Source organism: Phoxinus phoxinus (assembly GCF_949152265.1).
Source record: "Phoxinus phoxinus genome assembly, chromosome: 3".
Taxonomy (NCBI): Eukaryota; Metazoa; Chordata; class Actinopteri; order Cypriniformes; family Leuciscidae; genus Phoxinus; species Phoxinus phoxinus.
Window position 1 is genome coordinate 3797905 of NC_136878.1, and position 22624 is coordinate 3820528.

General features: G+C 41.0%; 1 long non-coding RNA gene across 1 annotated transcript in view; it reads left to right on the top strand.

The window, feature by feature from the left end:
* The first annotated feature begins 7157 nt into the window (after positions 1 to 7157).
* The window catches only part of LOC306996101, an 83606-nt gene continuing 68139 nt past the window's right edge, over positions 7158 to 22624 (top strand). Inside the window, exons 1-2 of the long non-coding RNA XR_013797016.1 lie at positions 7158 to 7248; positions 7728 to 7749. This is a non-coding gene — a long non-coding RNA (uncharacterized lncRNA). The remainder of the gene's footprint in view (positions 7249 to 7727; positions 7750 to 22624) is intronic.

Genomic DNA, 22624 nt, shown 5'->3' on the forward strand with positions numbered 1-22624 from the left:
TTGATACTTCAACAAGGTTCAAGTGATCAGTTATACGGAAAATTGTTTGTTTTGTTTTTCTTTGGATTTACTTTATCACTTATGTAATCATTTGTCTCACCAAGTTCTTTTAAAATGTATGTCAGTATTTCTCATTTTAACCGAAGTATAACTATTTGAATTCTCATTAATGATTTTGAAAGATTTCTGAAACTTATTCGGTTTCTGTTTATTTGTATTTTGACCATTGGACTTGCAACAATATTTTTGGACATCAATTGAATTGAATCTCTGTGTTTGGTTACACTGAATATTTTGCTGATACTCTTCATGAAATGGTGTTTTAAACTAGCAGTTGTTGTTTTGTTGTAATGAAATTTATTTGAGTGTTTCCTGAAACAGTGTAAGAACTTGTAAGATCTTTTTTTTATCATTCCTTGACCATATTTTTTTTAAATACATCAATTTAAGGGCTTTTGCCGGAGACTAATTTCAATCTGACCATATCAATCCTCTGACCAATGACAAATGACATGTGTCTGCTTTTGCTGTTCATTGTGCTAGATGTTCTTTAATCACAGGATCCCTGCAACCCAAGTTCACATTCTGTGCCCTCCTCAGAAAGAGGAGCCAGCGTTTGTTCCAAGATTCAGTGCCTGTTCTTGTGGAGATGTGAAGTATTCGATGGATGATTTGCATAACGGTGCAACCCAATTTGATAGAGCCTAATCCTGCAGGGCTGGATGGTGAACAAAAGACTGAACAACTGACAAACTGTTATTGCTACAAAGCTTGGACGAAAAGTCTGAAGATGCAACTGTACAAAACAGAAAGATGGACTGTGTCACCTTTGGACTCCATGTGTGTGGCCAACGGGACCAATGGGGAATTGTAGGATTGAAAATAATCCAAGATATTTGAAATGAACAAAGACATCTGCTTTACTGTTTTTGACAACCTATTTCCATAATGACCATTTGGAGTCTGTAAAGGCACCGAGGTGCTGATAGTGATCGAGGCCTGTAGGCCTAAGATGTGTGTATTTTGGGGGTATGAAATTGTCCCACCTTTGGTACAACGAGGGAAGTTGTAATTATCTGATTGGTCAGTTTTGAATGTCTCACATTTGGGTTTTAGTCACATGGTCACGGAAGGGATAAAAGGAAGATTTAAATGAAAGGTATAAATATGATGAAATGACTTAAAATTGTTGCGTTTATTTGGTTATCAGATAATGATAAAAAGGGAGAATTTGTAATGGCATTTTTAATCTTTCCTAATGATTTAACAGATTAATGCTGTATGTTCTCTGTCTGTATTCTGAGTTTTTGCTGATGTAACGTTGGTTCAGCTGGAGGGAGGTGTGAGCCCGAGAATGTCTGTATCTTAAGTTTCCATGGTGGGGGAAGATGTTCCTTCTTGTGTAAACGGTGGGGGTTGATAGATTCCCTTGCATTATAAAGTAGCAGGCCGATCTCTCTGTGGAAAAAGGAAGGACAGGAGGGCCAGTGTCTGTCTGTCTCTGACTCTGGCCTTGCAGCCTGGCTGCAGGGCTGGGGTCAGAGAACCATTTTTCTTGCATGAATAAATTACTTTTCTTTTTAAATACAATTTGGATCTTGACGTCTCTTTGCCTGGGAATGCTGAGTTTAGTAATTGTTTTTTGCCACAACATTTCCAAGACCCTTGTGATGGTACATCAACTAACAATAGGTTGAATGGCACGTTTGCCATAGCCGGACGGGGTCTGTATCGCTTTTACTGGCTCTACGGAGCTTCGGGGTTCGGATAGTAAACCGTGCACAAAAATAACTACAAAATTCGACTACTTTACGGCATACCTCACTTCCCCCACTTCCTCAAATTCGGACGTGAGAGCCCAGCTAGTGTTTGTTTGCCGGCTGGAATAGCGTTTTACAAAAAAAAAGTCATAAGTAAGCCTAGGCTATGTCTACACGGCGTGTACAAGTTTGGTAGGGGCTACATTGTTTTGTTTGTTTATTTACAGAACACAACAAGTTTATATTTACAGATTTAAATGTAATATTTACTTGCACATTCTTGCAAGTAAATAATACATGATTAGATGGACAAAATCATCTTTTAGGATAACTATCCTAATGACTGCAGGCTGATATTCATGTTTGTTTATGTATTTTTCTGGTGAAAGTGTCTTGCCTCAGGCTATATGCAAATAGATTTTTCAAAGATTCATCTATGGTAGCTTGATATTATAATATTGACGATATATTACCTACCACACAAACATTGAATTGAATTAGCATATCCATTCTGTTAAACAGTAGACAGGCTACTATAATGACGCTGGCTTGTAAACGTGAGCTACGCGATCTTTTGGCGTTTAAAAAAAATAAAACCCATGAAATTATATTCATATGACATGCTGACATATATGGCACTGTACCTGTGATGAAGACATTTCACACACAACGCAGGCAGTCTGAACCCAAGACGTGAGAACTCCTCCTGCAGAGTTCGGGGGTATCGGCTTGTCAACAAATGCACTGTATCCCCTGGTGTAACCATGACAGTAGTAGAAGACAATACTGTTTCCCAACTGTAGGGGGATCCCGAGAGCAAAAGCTACATGGTGTTGCTTTAAACGTAAATGTATAATTAATCAGATATTGCATTTAAACACACCAATTTCAGTTTATAATTATTAACCATGTACAATGAAACAAAGAACAATAGTGTCATGCTATTCTGATGTATATTTTTATGATTTAAAGTGGAACGCAAAAGCCTGTAGGCTATGTGTTTGTGCAATACTTCTGCCCCTGTTGTGTAATATTCAGTTCCTATGAGAAACTGTTCCAGTGAATATTTCCAGTATTGTGGACGTGTCTTTGAGACAACGATCAAAACAAACGGAAGTGAAAATATTAGTGCACGCTCCTCAAATAATCCAGTTTGATGGAATATTTTGAAAAGGTAATGAAGTTTCAAAGTTAAGAATGAACTGCAACAGTTCACATTTTTCAAATGTAATATAGAATGTAATATTCTAAGAGTTTAGAGCAAACAATGAGTGAATAACCAGTTTTTACTCTTTGAAGTCTATAGCTTTATTTCATTTGTGAGGATTTAAATTGAATTTGAATAATTTAAATTTGAATTTAAATTGAGTTTGATTAGTTGTCATTACTACATTAATGCAGTGTGTCAACAGTGGTGAGGCCACATAAGGACCAGGGTGGCAATAAAAGGTTTCAGAATGGTCTGGAAATAACTGCCAAATAATCATATCTGTTGTGTATATAATTTGTAACATGTTTTATAAAAATACATATAACATAATGTTTTAATTTTATCTCTATGAATGCTGCGTTCATCACGTCCATGATTCACAGTGATAATACTTTGCGGTTTGTTTCATTTTTACATGCAATGACAATAAAAAGGAATTGAATGAATTGAATACTGAATCTGTACATAAAAAAGCTTACTTTTTTATTCATCAATTCTTTGAATAGTGATAATTAATGCTTTTGTGGCTTCGTTTTAAAGTTAATTAAAAAAATAACAATTATGTCGCACTCATGTTGTTTCAAAGTTGTGTGACTCATTCTTCTGTGGAACATATTTTGAAAAACATGTTCAAATATGTTTTTGTACATACAATGGAAGTCAATCAGCACCAATATTGGTTCAACTGGTTCCTAATGTTCTTCAGAATATCTTCTTTTGTTTTTTTTTGTGGTTTTTTTGTGTGAACAACCGTTAATCTGACAGTATTTGGAGAGTGATTCCCAAACAAGTGAAAGGGTTATTCTACCCTTTAAGTCAACAGTTCTTAAAATAACCTTTCGCTCTTCAGCAAGCGCTCTCTGTTTTTGTCTGTCTTATTTGGTGTTGTTTGTCTGATCCAGTCACTGTATTATGGCAATTCATTAGATGTGTGCACCCCTGCCCAAAATATATTACGAGTGGGGACACGCATCAGTTGTGTGTGAATTGTTTGGGAGTGTAACACGCACGGGCAGCTCTCGAGGGGGCTGTCTGTGATCTCTGTGAAACACTCCCTATCAGTAGGCTACTGCGCTCGCGATGCCTGCGATGCGCTTAGAACCATTTAAATAAATAAAAAATAGACCCTTTCCCTCCCACACTGAGTCACTTAAATCGTTCTCTGAGGAGCTCCAGGTTCAAGATGCTCATTGTGAATCAAATCAGGTCCGAGGACTGGTTTATCACGATAGGTCTAAAAGACGCATACTTCCGTGCTCCATCCTTCCAATACACAGGAGGTTCCTGAGGTTCGCTTTCGGGGGCGAAGCGTACCAAATTCGGGTTCTTCCGTTTGGCCTAGCACTCTCCCCTCGCAAAAGCTCCAAGTGTATGGATGCAGCTCTGGTCCTACTGAGGCTTCAGGGCTTCCCTACACTTAATTTAACCGACGACTGGCCCATTCTGGCTCAGTCTCGAGCAATGGCAGTTCGGCATCGAGATGTCGTCCTTGGCAATATATTGAGAGCTTGGGGGTGAGACTCAACACGAAGAAAAGCGTGTTGGTACCAGCTCAGAAAACTAAGTTTCTGGGCATGGTATGGAACTCGGATACGATGTGGACACATATGTCTCCCGCATGTATCGAGTCCATCCGGGCCATGGCGTCCGGGATAAAGCTAGGCCAGGCCATCACTGTACAGCAATTTGAAAGACTGCTGGGCCTCATGGCAGCTGTGTCCAACATAATACCTTTTGGACCTTCTACACATGAGGCCCCTTCAGTGGTGGCTGATAGCCAAGGGGATTTCCCCGAGGGGGAATCCGTTCCGAAAAATCAGGGTTACGCGCAGATGCCTTCGTTTCCCTAATTAATATGGAAGAAACCTTGGTTCCTGTCCCAAGGGCCAGTGTTAGCAGCGTCATGTCACCGGAAAACCGTTTCGACAGACGCCTCCTTCACTGGCGTGGGCGCGGTCATGGACGGCCGCTTTGCCAGAGGTCTGTGGCAGAACCATCAACATTTTTGGCATATAATTTGCCTAGAGATGTTGGCTGTGTCCAGGGCTCTGAGGAGCTTCCTCCCAGACATCAAGGGTTACCACGTTCTGATACGTTCGGATACATCAGTGGTAGTTTATCTGAACCGACAAGGGGGACTCCGATTGCGGCGTCTATCCAGACTGGCGCATCAGATTATTCTACAGTCCCAGGGAAAATTATTATCTATTAGAGCAATATCTGTCCCGAGGTTTAAGAATCAGGGAGCAGACATCCTGACGAGGCAGGGGCTGAGGCCCGGGGAATGGAGACTTCACCCAGAGTTGGTGAAGTTGATATGGCAGAGGTTGGACCATTGGAAGTGGATCTGTTTGCGTCTCGAGAGACGTCCCACTGTCCACTTTGGTTCTCCCTCACTCATCCAGCCCCACTGGGGTTGGATGCCATGGTACAGGCCTGGCCGAGGCTTCGCCTGTACGCTTTTCCCCCGGTCGCTCTGCTCCCGGAAGACCTGGAGAGGGTCCGTCAGAAGGGCATCAGTCTTCTTCTGGTAGCCCCGTTGTGGCCGGCCCAAGTATGGTTTTCAGACAAATTTTCACTTCTGATAGCTCCGCCATGGCAGATTCCTCTGAGGAGGGATCTGTTGTCTCAGGCGGAAAGCACAATATTCCACCCTCGCCCGGAGCTGTGGAAATTGTGGGTCTGGCCCCTGAGGGGGTCCAGTACCTAGATGCCGGTCTATCAGCTGGGGTGGTCAAATCCATATTTAGCTCTAGGGCTCCGTCTACTAGGAGATTATATGGCCTCAAGTGGTATGTTCAGTTCTGGAGTTTCTTCAAGATCGTTTCTCTGCGGGTCTCTCTCCGTCCACACTTAAGGTGTACGTGGCTGCCATTGCGGCGGGTCCATGCACCACTGAGTGATGGGCCTTTGGGGAGGCACCAACTAGTCATACTATTTCTCCATGGTACATGGAGGATGAGACCGACAGTCAGGTCCAGGGTTCCTTCCTGGGACCTGGCGGTGGTTCTCGAAGTCGGCTTTAGATTGTGTGGTGGTTTGTGGCTGAAGCTGTAATCGGAGCTGGAATTTGATACTTTTCACTGTTATCTCAGTTTGATCATATTTCACTGCGCAATTCTTTTGAAGATTATTCAATTTATGATTTTCTCACAAGGAAATAAATCCTTAATCACTAAATCCTAAATCCTAACATCACCAAATGCCTTAGAATGAGACCTTTCTTGTGAAATATGACTTGACTGTTTTGTGAAATATATATAAAAAAACATTTTTTTATTAATATTTATTTGCAATCATAAAGCAGATTTTTTTTGTCTGGGCCAATGCATATTTAAGCTAATATTTAATTTAATATGTATCATAAAAACAAAAGTGATTGTATTCATTGTAAAGTTTAGATTCTAAGCTTTCAAATGATACCATGAATTGGGTGATACCATATAGGGAAGTCTAAAAAAGAACGTACGAACATTACAGCGAAGATTTTCGATGGATTTTAAGTGGTTAATAAATTGTTTTTTATTTTATTTATTTATTTTAATCATTTTTTAATGATCTGGTTGAAGATTTGGACACATTTTTTTTTGGTTAAATTTTTTAAAAACTAGAAGCAGTCCACAAATAATTGCATATGTTGTGCAATAAATGTCAAAACGTTTTGTTTTTCTGAAAAGTTACAAAAAACATTTTTCTGAATATTACACAACACACCAAAGTAAAACCCCGCCTATTCATTCATTCATTCATTCTGATCATGATCATGATTTTGGCAGCATAAATAGTGGATCAGAATCAATCTGTGAGACAAACTGTCTGATAATACAGTTGATTTCATCTTTGATCACCAGCACAATGACTGAAGCAGCAAAGATAATTACTGGAGGATTCACCACAGTGCAGCTTGCCACTGAAGAGGTGAAGAAGATCTGCCATGAGGTAGGAGACTGAAAATCACTCGTAAATGTGTTTGTTAAAACACAGACTAGTAAAATGATCTATTTCGGTGCTGTGAAATGTGTTGAGGAAATTATTTGTTGTTATTTTCAAAAGAACTGTATTACTTTTCACTCAAAGTCACAAAACGTTTTATGAGTTTTCTGAATGATATATGAAACTCCCTAGAGACTTAAAAAATAATAATAATATAGATAAATATAACGTGCGTTTATTCAGGTGAAGTCACAGATGGAGAAGAAGACTGGAATACATTTTAAAGATTTCATTCCTATACTCTATAAGAGTCAGGTTGTGGCAGGAGCGAACTATCTGGTCAAGGTAAATTAGTGTTTTGTTGTTTTATGGATGATTTGTTTTTATGTTGAAATTTATGGATTTTTGAGTTTTATGTTTTAATCACTGAAACTCTTCCAAGGCACAATTTGTATTTCCAATATCAACAAGTCAACTATAGCAGTGTGTCCTAAACAGATGTGATGTGTCCAGTAGTTTTTTCTGTCCTCTCTGAAAGTTAAAATGCATCAAGTCACTGTATAAAGTTTCTCTGCATAAGATAAAACTCTTCTCAACTTTGTAGTGTTATGTGGACTTAACATCTCTCTCTCTCTCTCTCTCTCTCTCTCTCTCTCTCTCTCTCTCTCTCTCTCTCTCTCTCTCTCTCTCTCTCTCTCTCTCTCTCTCTCTCTCTCTCTCTCTCTCTCTCTCTCTCTCTCTCTCTCTCTCTCTCTCTCTCTCTCTCTCTCTCTCTCTCTCTCTCTCTCTCTCTCTCTCTCTCTCTCTCTCTCTCTCTCTCTCAGGTGGACATTTGTCAAGGGAATGGTGAAGAAGAAGATCCATGCGTTCATGCACTGATATTTCAAGCTCTTCCCTGCTATGGAGGGGGACTGTCTGTGACTGGAGTCCAGCACCCTAAAACCATCATGGACCCTCTGGTCCCCTTCTGAACACTTCTAACCGCAAGCAGAAAATAGTCTGTCTGATATAATAACAGACACACAATGAGCTGCCATACTGTATAGAGGAACTACAGAAAACTGTTTTATTCCTCAACATTAAACTCAATATTCAAACCCTCAGTGTCTGTGTCAGTGTGTTTATATGAACAACACCAAATTTACTTCACTTTACTAAAATTGATTTATGCTGAAATAATAAACACAAAAAAATATTTGTTATAAAAATCCTCATTCCAAATCTTTAAAAACAAAAAGTGAAATAAAATAATGTAAAATTAATTTTTTTATTTTTTATTTTTAAGATTTAATTGGCTGTCTGCATGACTTTTTAAAGGGAAAAAATCAATTTTTGACATTCATTTTATTTTATTTTAAGGCTGTTGTAATTTTAAACATTTCTCAGACTGATAAACAGATTATTAGATAAGACATATTAGATTGTATTATGTGAACCGAAATCTTTTTCATCTCAACCTCTCTTCATTACAAACCTGTACAGTTTCTCTTTTTCACTCAGTGTTCATGAGAGGAGCATTTTGAAAATGTAATGAATAAAACCCAACCCACAATCAAACTTACACAAAATTGTTCACATGATATTGAATTTTTAATTTCCCCTCCAAAAGAGAAGCGTTTAGCCAACCTGGTCTCACAGAATTCCGTGAAATGAACACGTCCCCTTAACTCAAAATCTGTGGCAGTTTCACGCAATCTTGAAATTGACACAGGGTTTACTTTAAAAAGTACTTAACTTTAAATATTTATTTTTTAAAAGTGATTTTAACTTGATATTGCATTGTTCTGTCGTCGTTTGATCGATAACTTCTGGTCAAGTGGTCACCATGTTCCGTGACGGTACCACGCATTTTGGGCGCATGCGCACGCAGCGACCGGCAGAATAGTAGCGTGATGGTTGTTTGTCTGTTTGTTGTATAACTCGTTAAAGCTATCCGGACATCATATCTGATTGCAGTTAACGCAAATCTGAAACTTCCTCGTATGATCAGCTCTGCAGCGACAAATTTCTCTGACCGGTTAAAATGAAATGGACTGCTGTATGTATACTGCTGGTGGTGTTGTGGGAAAATTTCCATGGCGGAAGCTTCCCAGTCTCGGATTTTATACAGCCGGGACCACTTGTTGAAGTTCGATCTACCAGCGAACTCTGGGCCACCTCCAGATCTAATCTTCCCAAATATCGCCGACATCAAATGGCAGCATGATAAAAACGGGACCCCTACCTACGCACCTCGTCGGAGAACAAGGAAACGGGGTAGGAAAGGTGGATTACGCGAGCGAGCAAGGCGACCTCTTTCGCGCGTTCCTTTACCCTCTATCATCCTTGCAAACATGCAGTCTCTCCAAAATAAGTCTGATGAAGTACAAGCCCATGTCCGACACCAACATGAATTTAAAGAAGCCTGTATTTTAGCCTTGACGGAAACATGGCTGGGAGAAGCGGACTCGAGCGCTGGCATTGCACTGGATGGCTTCAGTGTTCCCTATCGCATGGATCGGGTTGCAGAGACTACTGGTAAATCGCGAGGGGGCGGAGTGTGCTTGTGCATAAATGAGCGTTGGTGCAAAACAACGCTAGTGAAAGAAAAGCTGTGTACAAAAGACATTGAACAGCTCTCAGTCTCCTTGCGCCCCTTCTACTTGCCTAGAGAATTCCCGCAGATTTTTGTAACAGTTGTTTACATTCATCTGAAGGCAAATGAAAGCACTGCCCTAAATCATTAATCTATAGCACTGTTCAAAAACTACAGGCAGTGTCCCTCGATGCCCCAAATCTAACTTTAGGTGATTTTAATCACTGTTCATTGTCAAAATTCTATAAATATGTGTCCTGTCCAACTAGAAACGGGAAGATTCTTGATCAGTGTTATGGCTCCATCAAAGGTGCTTACAAATCTGTCCCTCTGCCTCCCTTGGGTTCTGCCGATGACAACTGTGTGCATCTTATACCAGCGTATCGCACTTGCCTTCAGAGGGGGAAAGTGGAGACCTGGCAAGTGAAGATGTGGTCTGAGGAGGCTACGCTGGCTTTGCAAGGCTGCTTGGACTGTACCTTGTGGGAGGAGTTTGTCCAATCCTCACTGGACATAGATGAACTGACTGAAGTGGTCAGCGCATGGGTTGCATACTGTGAGGACATTGTAATTCCGAAAAAAGTTGTAAAAATATACCCAAATAACAAGCCATGGGTGAGAAAACAACTTAAAGACTTGCTGAAAAAGAAAAAGTTAGCATTCAGACAAAATAACCTTCAGGAATTACACAGCATACAAAAGGAGATTTAAACGTGAAATCAAAAGGGCTAAATGGGACTATAAACTTAAAGTGGAACACAAACTGAGTAATAACCTCCTAGGCTCAGCATGGGACAGTATTAAAACAATGGTGGGTCTAAATGAAAAAAAAAATGAAAAAAAGATGACATTGGAAGACTTCACCTTAGATATATCCTTAGCCCAGGAACTAAACCAATTTTACTCAAGATTTGACAAACACGATTTTAGCAACAAAATTGTTGGGCAAAAACAGTCTTTAGTGTCCCTGCCCAAATCAGCTGTCAGTTTCTCTGCACAAAGTGTTGTGAACATCTTTAAACGGCCAAAAAAAGTCCAGGCCATCGCCAGCCGTGTTCTTTCTTATTGTGCAGAACAGCTATGCCCCATTTTTAGTTATATTTTTAATCTACTTATGGAAACAGTCAACTATAGTCCCTATTGCAAAAAATAGCCATCTAAAGACTTTAAATGATTACAGACCCATAGCCCTTACGTCACTTGTGATGAAGTCCTTTGAAAAGCTGATCAAAAGAGAATTGACATCTAGGACGAACTGTCTTCTCAGTTTGCATATAGACTGAACAGAGGGGTCCAGGACGCAACTGCAACAGTACTTAACCTCATTCTTAAACACCTTGAGGGCAACAAAAATCATGCCAGACTTCTGTTCGTGGACTTCTCGTCAGCCTTTAACACTATTCAGCCCCACCTGCTGGTTGAGAAGCTCTTACAACAGTTCCAACTAGAGGCAAACCTTGTGGACTGGTTATTAGATTTTCTTACAAATAGATCTCAGTGAGTGAGAGTAAATGGCCATCTCTCTGACTTGGCCCACATATCAACTGGCTCACTGCAGGGATGTGTTCTTTCCCCCCTCCTTTACATTCTGTAAGAGAGAGATTAGAGGGCCACTTTCAATCACAAAAAGTGACAGTTTTATTGATTTTTTTAGGTGTAAATGAGTGTTTTTGAGGTGTAAATGTTGGAAAATTACGAAAAAACATTCCAAAACGACATATATATTGACACTTATAATGTATAATAAAAGAAGAGGTCAGAGATGGGGAGTTGTGTTTTATTTTTATTAAAGAAATGTACTTTCATGCATGCATTTGAAAAGTAGTGTTTTCATACATTTGTTAAAATGTTCAAAAGTTTATTTAAACTGCATTTTCTAAAATTAAAACATTAAACAAAACAAAAAAGTATTATGTTTTATGTTTTAAGTCTTAAAAAGTTTATCACAAAACACATGGATTTTAAATTCATACCGTATTTGTAAATGTTACAACATAAAACATGTGTTTTTACAAAGTGTTTTTCAACTACGATGTTAAAAACACACAAGTAATTTTTAAAAATACCTTTGTTGAAAGATGTACAAAGCTCTTTAACTATTTAGTGTAGAGTCCACGTCTGTTAAACACGTCTGACCGTTTCAAAGATTTGTCCATAATGACGTCTGAAAGGTGTGCAACAGAGGCTCACAGACCATGCCTCCTAATGGACACGTAGTTACACACCCTTAGCCCTCATTGGATGTGGTTAGTGATGCGGTAAAATGACGTCACTCTAGGGGTATCCCCCAAGAACATAACGGATCTGTACTTGCTTAATAGACGGTATAAGTTAAATACACGAGTCGACTAAGTAAAATACGCTTGTGATTTTATTCAAGCAGAAAACAATGGCTACAGCGTTACCCAAAACACCTGAACTAAACATCGATATTGCAATGGAGGATTTGACGGTGAAAATATTGACGGATGCTTTTATGAACAAGAACTGCAAAAAATTATTGTCAGCGCCGATAAAGCATCCGTCGATATTTTCACCGTCATAATCCTGCAATCGGTATACGGGTGGGTTACGTGGAATGCACGCTGTTATGGTGAAGTATTCCTCTGTATAATTCTGCTCATAGCCCTTAGTAAATATACCACAGACTTTAGAGACTCTCAAAACATCGCCCACCACGTATTTGAATACGGTTGTCTCTTTACGCAGTTTTCCATATAAATTATTAAACACTACCGTCTCATTTTCTTAATGAACATCCAGTGGGCGCATTTTTATGGATTTATGGAAACTGGAGTTATACCCCTCGGTTAGGTCTTGCAGTATATCACAGTTGCGCGTTTGGAATTTACAGATGTTAAATATTTCCACATTCGTCCTTTTAGTGTTCTATTAAACCTCTCGACTACACACGCTTTTAAATCGGTTGCCGTGGCAAAATGATGTATGCCATATTTTTTCATCAGCAGTTGAAAATTTCTATTGAAAAACTCTGTCCCCTTATCTGTTTGTAACTTTACCGGTATGCGTCCTTCTCGCAAGATAGATTCGAAAGCTTTAGTCACTTCTGTATTTTATTTTTCAAAGCCCTCGTTCAAGAATACTAGGAGAACAGATCAATCATTGTCATAACAAATCTAATGTCATCATTCTCTTTTGAGTATGCAGACATATCGACCAGATCTGCCTGGAATTGCTGATCCTTACCGTAAACAACTACACGATTTCGCTTATATTTTACCGGTGCAGTCTTGTGTAATAATAATAATAATAATGCATTTTATTTATAGGCGCCTTTCTCAACACTCAAGGTCACCTTACAAAATCAACAATAAAACACTCAATGCATTGAACATTGATTCAACGAGAACAAACATTATCATAACATAGTAAAACAACAACAACAGCAAAAAAGAATTAAAAATTAAAAACTAAAGAGAATATGCCTGTCTAAAAAGATGAGTTTTTAAAGGTGCTCTAAGCGATCTCGCGCGTTTTTTAGGCCAAAACATTTTTTTTCACATACCGCAAACATCTCCTCACTATCCGCTAGCTGCCTGTCCCCTGAACACACTGTAAAAAAACGCGGTCTCTGCAGAGAGCCCAAGCTCCACAAACAGCAGCAAAAACAAACTGAGCAATAAACAGAGCGACCCGTACCACGAAACATAACAAACTGTTCCAGCCAATAACCGACAAGAATGATGTGGGGTGGGGTTTGGGGGGTTATTGCGTGTATGAGGAGGAGGGAGGGTCTAGCTAGCCTCCGTTTTGTTTGATAATAATTCAAACATCAACAAGAGGTTACGCCAACCGAGATCGCTTAGAGCACCTTTAATTGAGTTTTGAAAATGGTTATGGACGTGGAGTGTTGAATGTACTGGGGCAGAGAGTTCCAGAGATGTGGGGCTGAATGACTGAAAGCCCTAAACCCCATGGTAACCAGACGGGCATGAGGGAGGATGAGCTGAATGGAGGAGGAGGACCTGAGCGAACGGGCGGGAATCTTGATATGGAGAAGCTCAATGAGATACTCAGGGGCAAGATTATTAATAGCTTTGAATGTGAGGAGGAGAATCTTATAGATGATGCGATATTTGAAAGGAAGCCAGTGAAGTTGCTGCAGGACAGGTGTTATGTGACTGATGGAGGGGGTTCTGGTAATAATACGGGCAGCAGAGTTTTGGACCAGTTGTAGTTTATGGATGAATTTGTCAGGTAGACCATAAAGAAGAGAGTTGCAATAATCTAGGCGGGAGGTGACCAGGGTGTGAACCAGAATTTCAGCACTGTTGGGGGAGAGAGATGGACGTAAACGAGAAATATTACGTAAGTGGAAATATGCTGACCGAGTGATGTTATTAATGTGGGACTGAAATGACAGAGTGCTATTCAGGATGATGTAAGGTGTACACATCCTGTTTGGCCAACCAGTCACTCACATCCTTATCATCTAATTTTACATTGTATTTCTGTAACACAGCCTGTTTTAACCTGTCTTTACCACCGAAAGCTCCCGGACTTGATGGATTATAATATATTTTTTTCATTAGCTCAGACATACTACCCTCTATGTCTACACCTCATACAATAATGAACAAAAGTGACAAGAAGTTGTCCGTTTTATTTACAAAAGTCACACATGACACGTACCATCAAAAAACAATTTTTTTTTTTATTTTTTTCAGATATGTACATGTTACAAGGTATAATCCAAACATCTAAATAAATTTCACACACGTTTCAATATTTTTCTCAACCACATATTCGACAGCAATATCAATAATTTTGCAAACATCTGGTTGTTCATTCCTTGCCAATTTACAAACATCAGTTACATACGTACAAATACATAAAATGTTTCCTATCCTAAGAGATTCCTTACATTCAGGCAACAGTTCAAGAATGTTTTTGATAGACGTACAAGGCACGGGGGTGAGGGACATGAGTACCAAGTTATTCCATTCATCCGATATTTCCCTCACGTTGCTCATTTGACTCAATAATTTCTGCAGGTGTGTATCATTTGTTGCATGTTTGTCATCGATAATCTTGTACATCAGGTTAGATATTTCACATTTGACACGTGATTTAAAGAAATTTTTGACAATCCAGGCGGTGCAGGTGTTTCCCATCTTCACGGGGTTTTTAGGCCTCCGCGAGCTTCCAGCTGTCAACAGCTTTGAAAATGATCTCCTCACAGCTCTCGTCAATTAACTTCTGTCTGATAGAGGACAGCTCAGCCACGATGAACATTTCATCTCGGAGTTCATACAAAATCGTCTCGATAGATCCCTGGATTCTTTGCAGATGCGGCGTTACTCCACACAGATTCAAAGCCTCAGCTAGAATGGTTTTCAGCTCAGAACGTTGCAGTTTCAGACTGATCTCGTCAAAGCACGAATAAAAGAAATATGCCGACGGTTCATTCAGACAGGAATGTCTGGTCTAGATGGGTGATCCACCTCACACCCTGAGCAATCGTATTTCATCCGTTTGGCGATCAGGTTCTCCAATATGACAGCAACAACAGCTTTAATAATTCTGTGGCCCGTGTCAGTTATACATCCATCCGGCTCGTCAGAGGACGTGACGTCAGGGATTCCCTCAGCTGCTGCGGCCGTTAGTCCTTGTGAGAAAAGTCAGACAGTGGTAGCCCAAATCCATACAGAATTTATCCAGCCAATCGATATTTCTCATCGCCGTTGGTGATCCATTCGTTAATCCGTTTGTTAATCCATTTGATAATCTGTTTGATGTTAGTCCGTTTGACGCGTATCCACCAGATCCTGGTGGGGTAAACTCTTGGAGAAAGTTCTCTTGAGTCATGGTGAGCGAATGAGCTACGTGAGAGAGGTCTGGTATTTATTACTTGTAGTATGTAGGAGGAGCTGTATGAACACCACGCCTACTGGGAGTACACAATTCTGGGTGGAATAATTTTACCTTTATACTTTTATATCGCTAGTAGGCATCTGTCCACTTAAACATTTTTTTAATTTTTAAGAAAACATCTTCCAGTACGTGAAGATCTGCCCATTTAAACATAAAAGTCAGCCGGTAATGTTTTAAATGGTCGTTTTCGGTAAATTGGCCAAACACGTTCAGGCACATCTTTCCCAAAATCGCTCGATAGGATGTAGATATAGTCTTCTGCCTGCCTGTTCATGTGGTCTGCCAATAGCCTGAATCTTGCCCCGTATGATCCGTTCCATTCTGCAATATAAAGAGTCTTTCAAGTCTCTCCAGATTCGCGTGTAAAATAAAGCCCATTCCTTCTCTGTGAAGACCAGTTCTGGATCGTCAGACGTATTCTTTGTAAATCTCTCGTCGTTATCAATGTTACACAGCTTAACCTCGCGGTTATCTTTGTCAAAGTTGTACATTACTGATCTTCCACCAGAGAGACGAAAAAAATATTTTACATTCGTCTCTGGCTCGTGAAGAAAAGTTGTTAAACAACGTCCGTGTTTCTTTCGTGGAGCTAAAGCCAAATCCTCCATTGCAATATCGATGTTTAGTTCAGGTGTTTTGGGTAATGCTGTAGCCATTGTTTTCTGCTTGAATAAAATCACAAGCGTATTTTACTTAGTCGACTCGTGTATTTAACTTATACCGTCTATTAAGCCAGTATATGACACCTTGGGATGAGATCGGCTGCTTCAACAAACAAGACTTCAGGATGCACCTGTTTTCTCTCTTATGAGGAAGTATTCGACTACTGAGAAGTGCACATGCAAAACCAAGATAGGCGATTACCAATCAGTGGCCAATTTCAAACTACAATAAAAAAAATTCAACCATTTTTCAACAGACTTGCTAAAATCATGAAGGCTCACCCCAACACCAAGCCCCCAGTGGATTAGAGCAAATCGGGTAAAGCGGTTGAAAATGCCCATTGTGGTTTGAAAACGCCCCACTGATTGAGAAACACCCACAAGTGTTCTGCAGAGATACCTGCTTGATATTGTGCTCATCAACTACAAATCACTGTTAGTTCAATGACACTGTCTCCACCCATGTGTGCTGTTGGCTTTCATCAAAAATTGAAATGTGAATCTCAACCAAAATGATGAATAGGATCAAACCTCAACATTGTATCAATGTCACCATGCTATCTGGGGAGGTTGAGATGAACACGATTTCAGTTCATACAGTGTTAAATACAGTCTGTATATCAGTAAATGTTTTAAACTTATATTCATTTAGACAGTCAGTGCAGTCTAAATATACAAAATTAATGCCATCCACACTTTATTTTTAAAAAAAGAAGAAAAGATTTTTCCCTTTAAATAAGTCATTCAGACAGTCAATTAAATCTTAAAATTTGAAAAATGAATGTCATTTTACATTATTTTATTGCCCTTTTTTCCTTTTTTTTTTTTTTTTGTTGATGTGGAATTTTTTTATGTTTTATGTTTATTATTTTAGCATAAAACAGTAAAGTGAAGTGAATTTGGTGTAGTTTGCATCTTCACATAAATACACTGACACAGGCACTGAGGGTTTGAATATTGAGTTTATTATTGAGGAATGAAACAGTTTTCTATAGTTCCTCTATATGGCAGCTCATTGTGTGTCTTATATTATATCAGACCGACTATTCTCTGCATGCGGTTAGTGTTTAACTTCAAAGGGGACCAGAGTGTCATTGGCGGTTTTAGGGTACTGGACTCCAGTCACAGTCAGTCCCCCTCCATTGCAGGGGAGAGCTTGAAACATCAATGCATGAACGCACTTATTTACTCCGACATACACCTGAGAGAGAGAGAGAGAGAGAGAGAGAGAGAGAGAGAGAGAGAGAGAGAGAGAGAGAGAGAGAGATTTGAGATTTTACAACGCTTTAATTAAAACATTTAAAAACAATTAACAAACATACACTTTACTCAAGACATTTAGCAAAAATTAATTCACCATCTCTAACAGAGCACAACATTTCTTTGTAATTCCATACATTTTCAAAATCCTCTGTATTCTTCATAGTTTTATAAAACAAAAAATCAAATTCCTGTGATTTTTTAATTTTTTATTACAGGCTTTCAGTTAAATAAGGACACAACAGTAACAAACAATGAGTGAATAATATATGCCAGTTTAGGCTAATACAGTTTTTTACTCTTTGATGTCTTTAGCTTTTTTATTTCATTTGCAAGGCTTTAAAATTAATTTGGAAAGTTTGATTATTGTCATTACAGGTTACTACAGTACTGCAACAATGCCTGAAATAAACCTCTACAAATGTATCTGTGGCCTAATAAAATGTATATAAGCCAGCCTCTTGTGAGTATTCTGTGTTATTCCTAATGTCTTGGTTATTTTGTATACAGCCGGTGTTTAAGGCTCAAGTTCCCTTTATAAACGGCAAACATCACGGTTTCCTATATAAATATCACATATGTATAAAGCAACATCAAAATCTTTCCACATACACCTTGGGAATCACTCTCCTGAAACGAATAGATTGAAGGTACAGTTCACTCAAAAATGAAAACTCTGTCATCATTTACTCACCCGTTTGAAACCAGTATGACTTCTTTACTTACTGCTGATTGACTTCCATTGTATGTACAAAAACAAAACAAAATTGACACATTTTTCAAAATATGTTCCACATAAAAATGAGTCTTAAAACTTTGAAACAACAGGATGGCAACAGAATTGTTATTTTTGAATTAACTATCCCTTTACAGGTGAACATTAAACCGAGGTCCTGACTCTCTGTGGTCATTAAAAATTCCCAAATGTCCTCGAAATCCTCGGAATGTCCTTCGAAAGAGTAGGAGTGTAACCCCGGCATCCTGGCCAAATTTGCTCCTTGGCCTCTTTCCATCATGGCCTCCTAATCATCAAGGCAAAACTGATGCTCGATAAATAATAATCGAAACAAATAACTAGTAATAACTATCAAGAGTCAGTTTTGTGTCCTGCAATATTATTAGACTCAAGAGTGTTTTAAACAAATCTGACATGGGATAGTTCAAACCAAAATGACATTTTTATCATTATTTGCTAACCCTCATGCGGTTCCAAACCTGTATGTTTTTACATTTTTGTACGTAGAATACAAAATGAGACATTTTGATTCACTATCAAGCTCATATAAAGTACAGTAGTCTTATAGAAACCTACACTATAGTCCAAGCAAAAGTACATACAAAATATTTATTCATGCAACTTATTTCACACACTGATAATTAAACCCCAAAAAATGATTAGAAAATTACCATGAAAGTACACTACGTGCATGAAGCAGAGCACTTTTATAATATATTTTGATTATTTTGGGGGGTTTGATGGTCAATATATGGAAAAACTCAAATATGCCCTTTAATAATAAACCAGTATACCAAACAACATGAGGAGAATATAATGACAGAATTTTCCTTCTGAAGAGAATTATTCCCCTGATTCTGCTTTATGTCAGATGTCTGAGGCTGATATGAATATACTCAGAGATTGTGGATTGTGTGTCCAGTGTTTCTCCTTCAGACACACACACACACACGCACGCACACACATGTCACAGGTCGGGGGGGCCAAAACCAGGCTGCACCCTCCCCTGAAACCCAGGACTACCCCGAGGAGCGTACCAGAAGGAACCAGACCGACAAAGGAATAAAAGTTGAACCAGTTTTATTAAATAAAATCAATCTAAAAAGAAAGTCTCAAGAGTCTCTTCTGCGTTCCCCTCACCAGGACGGAACCGGGCCTTGGGCACCCAGGAAGGCGTGGAATCCTCTTCGGGCAGCACGGGCCGTTACATTAGATGAGGAGCCGACCAGCGGTCCTCCTAGGTGGGTGCGTATTCCGGTAAGTAACTTTCCCCAGGTTCCAGTAGAACTGGATTTTGTCGAGGGGCCGGAGGGACGTAGCACTGTGCGGACGGGCTGTTGGCCCGGGCGGGACCTTCTACCGGGAAGGTAGGTATACTCCAAGCAGGTAGGAGGGGCTTACGACTGAGAGGGAGGCTTCGGTGGACCCGATGAAAGATGCTGCTAACGTCCCCTTTTTCCTCCGTAGGCGTCCCAGGAAGTCTCAGCAGAGAGATCAGTTGTCTATAGGACAAAGAGAATGATCAGGACAGGTACGTACTCTTTGTTCGTTGGTGGGGGCTTACGGCTGAGAGGGAGATTTCGGTGGACCCGATGAAAGATGCTGCTAACGTCCCCTTTTTCCCCCGCAGGCGTCACAGGAAGTCTCAGCAGAGAGATCAGTTGTCTATAGGACAAAGAGAATGATCAGGACAGGTACGTACTCTTTGTTCGTTGGTGGGGGCTTACGGCTGAGAGGGAGGCTTCGGTGGAACCGATGAAAGATGCTGCTAATGTCCCCTTTTTCCTCCGCAGGCGTCACAGGGAATCTCAGCAGAAGGATCCATTGTCTATAGGACAAAGGGAATGATCAAGACAGGTGCGTACTCTTTGTTCGTTGGTGGGGGCTTACGGCTGAGAGGGAGGCTTCGGTGTAACCGATGACAGAATGCTGCTAACGTCCCCTTTTTCCTCCACAGGCGTCACAGGAAGTCTCAGCAGAGGGATCAGTTGTCTATAGGACGAAGAGAACGATCAAGACAGGTGCGTATTCTTTGTTCGTTGGTGGGGGCTTACGGCTGAGAGGGAGGCTTCGGTGAAACCGATGAAAGATGCTGCTAACGTCCCCTTTTTCCTCCGCAGGCGTCACAGGAATTCTCAGCAGAGGGATCAGTTGTCTATAGGACAAAGAGAATGATCAAGACAGGTGCGTACTCTTTGTTCGTTGGTGGGGGCTTACGGCTGAGAGGGAGGCTTCGGTGGAACCGATGAAAGATGCTGCTAACGTCCCCTTCTTCCTCCACAGGCGTTACACGAAGTCTCAGCAGAGGGATCCGTCCTCTGTACAACAGGGTGATTCAACAACATGCACAACTCTCCAAGTTATAACAATAGATCTTCTCACTGGGCTCTTGGTTGTTAGTTTAAGACAGTGGTAGGCTTTCGGAATGGTGAGTGTACGGCGAATTAAGGTAATGAAACTTTCAATCCACTCTATCACCCCACTTCAAGCAATTGTCGTGTAAACTCTCCACTTCAGGCACTGCATAACCACACTCGGTGCATTAAGGCCAACACTCACCCCACGATCGCCAGCTCCAATGTCGAGCTGGATCAGGTCTCACCCAGTAGCGAGGCGGTCAGGGTACTCCGTCACTAGCACGGGGAATCAGCACTTCCTCGCCCACACTCAGAAGAGAAAACAGGGGTTCAATGAATCACGCAATACACGCTCTCCCAAGCGGGCGCGGCACTCGTGCTTAGTTCGCTTTACAATTATGTTCAATCTCGGTGCAGGTGCACGTATGCAAACAATATTCAGATCATATTACTTATCTGTCCTCCAAGGATAAAGCGTGGCTTGATCTTCACTGATTCTCTCGCAACAAAATCTCATTCCTTCTCCCACATCTCCATTCAGGGCTACTTAATCGTGACTAACGTTAGATCCATTCCACAGCCGAACAGCCAACCCCACAATAATCCTCAGTTACCTTCACACATCAGCCCAGTAGCAAGGGAAAATCCACTTCTCTCAAGGAACACGTCCAAAGGAAAACACATCCGAAGAAGAACAACATCCGAGGGAAGGACGCACAGGAGGAATCCACCACACTCCGAGGGAAGAACACACAGGAAGAATCGACAACCCCGGAAGAATCAACAACACTGCCATGGCCTCTGTACTTCCCTTTTTATAGGGTTGCCCCGCCTCCATAATCCTCTCACAGATCGCCACATCGAACTCTCCGCACCAGATGTCAATCGGTCATTAGTGTTGTTATTGTGACATACCGCGCAACCCGGAAGTGGGCCGGTGTTACAGCGACACCGTTCCGGGCGGAACACAATTCCAGCGGGAAACTCAGTTCCGCTTCCCTTTCGTCACCTCGTGACACACACACACACACAAACTGAGCACTTGGAAGCTCAGGCATCGTTCTGAGCTTTTTTTGTGTGCTGGAGCTCTGTTTCAATAGCAGAAGTTGTTAAAAATAATTTTTCATAAAGTGTTATAATTTAATGAATTGCATTTTTTATTATTCTTTTTTTTTTTTTTTTTACTAAAAAAATGGTTATAAAATTAGCTTCCTTGCATTCACTTTCTAATACAATGTTTAGGTTTGACTAATTATAATGCAAAAACGTCTCGGGACAACGATTTGCCGTAAATGGGGTAAAACTACCGTCTGCCGCCGCTTCCATCATGGGTGACGATGAAGAAGCCGTGTCTGTGGAGGATGACAGCTGCTCTATCCTGGCATCTGGCGGTGAGGATTGGTCGAGCTCTGTGGATCTTGCCTCCTCTGCTCGCCAGCCTTCTGGGAAAAGGGCCAGCATTGAAGCAGAGCTGATGCGTCTGCTCACGCAGGCCGTAGAGAGCCTCGGTCATGAGTGGTCGACGCCCGAGGTGCCTGCACACAACCGGCTGGATGGATGTTTCCTGCAAGGGGACCGCGTTTCGCCATCTTCAAGACCCGCGACTTTTCTTCCTGAGCTTCATGAAGAAGTCGCAAAGTCCTGGAAAGCCCCCTTCTCAGACAGAATGCATACCTCTGTCTCAGCAGCATTCTCTGTGGTGGACGGTGCTAAAAACAGAGGATACCATTCTCTTCCTCCTGTGGAAGAAGCTGTAGCGGCCCATCTTTGTCCGCCCTCCGCTGAACGGCATGCCAAGATGGTGCTACCATCAAAAGCTTGCCGCCCGACTTCAGCCATGCACAGTCGCGCTTACACCGCCGCTGGACAGGCTGCATCTGCGTTGCACTCAATGGCCATCCTGCAGATCTTTCAGGCCGACCTTCTCCGTAAGCTGGATGAGGAAGGACCGGGAGCTTTCAGCGTGCCGGACTTGAGGAGCGCTAGCTCTTCACGCCACTAAGTCCGCTGCAGAGGCCATAGGGCGGAAAATGGCCTCTCTCACCGTAGTGGAGAGACACTTATGGTTGACGCTTTCTGAGATGTCGGAGTCAGAGCGCACCGCGTTCCTCGACGCCCCCATTTCTTCTGCCGGCCTCTTTGGTTCGTCCGTCAAAGATATCGCGTATAGACTCGCTGAGGTGCAGAAAACGTCACAGGCCATGAAGCACTTCCTGCCTAAGCGCTCCAGCTCCGC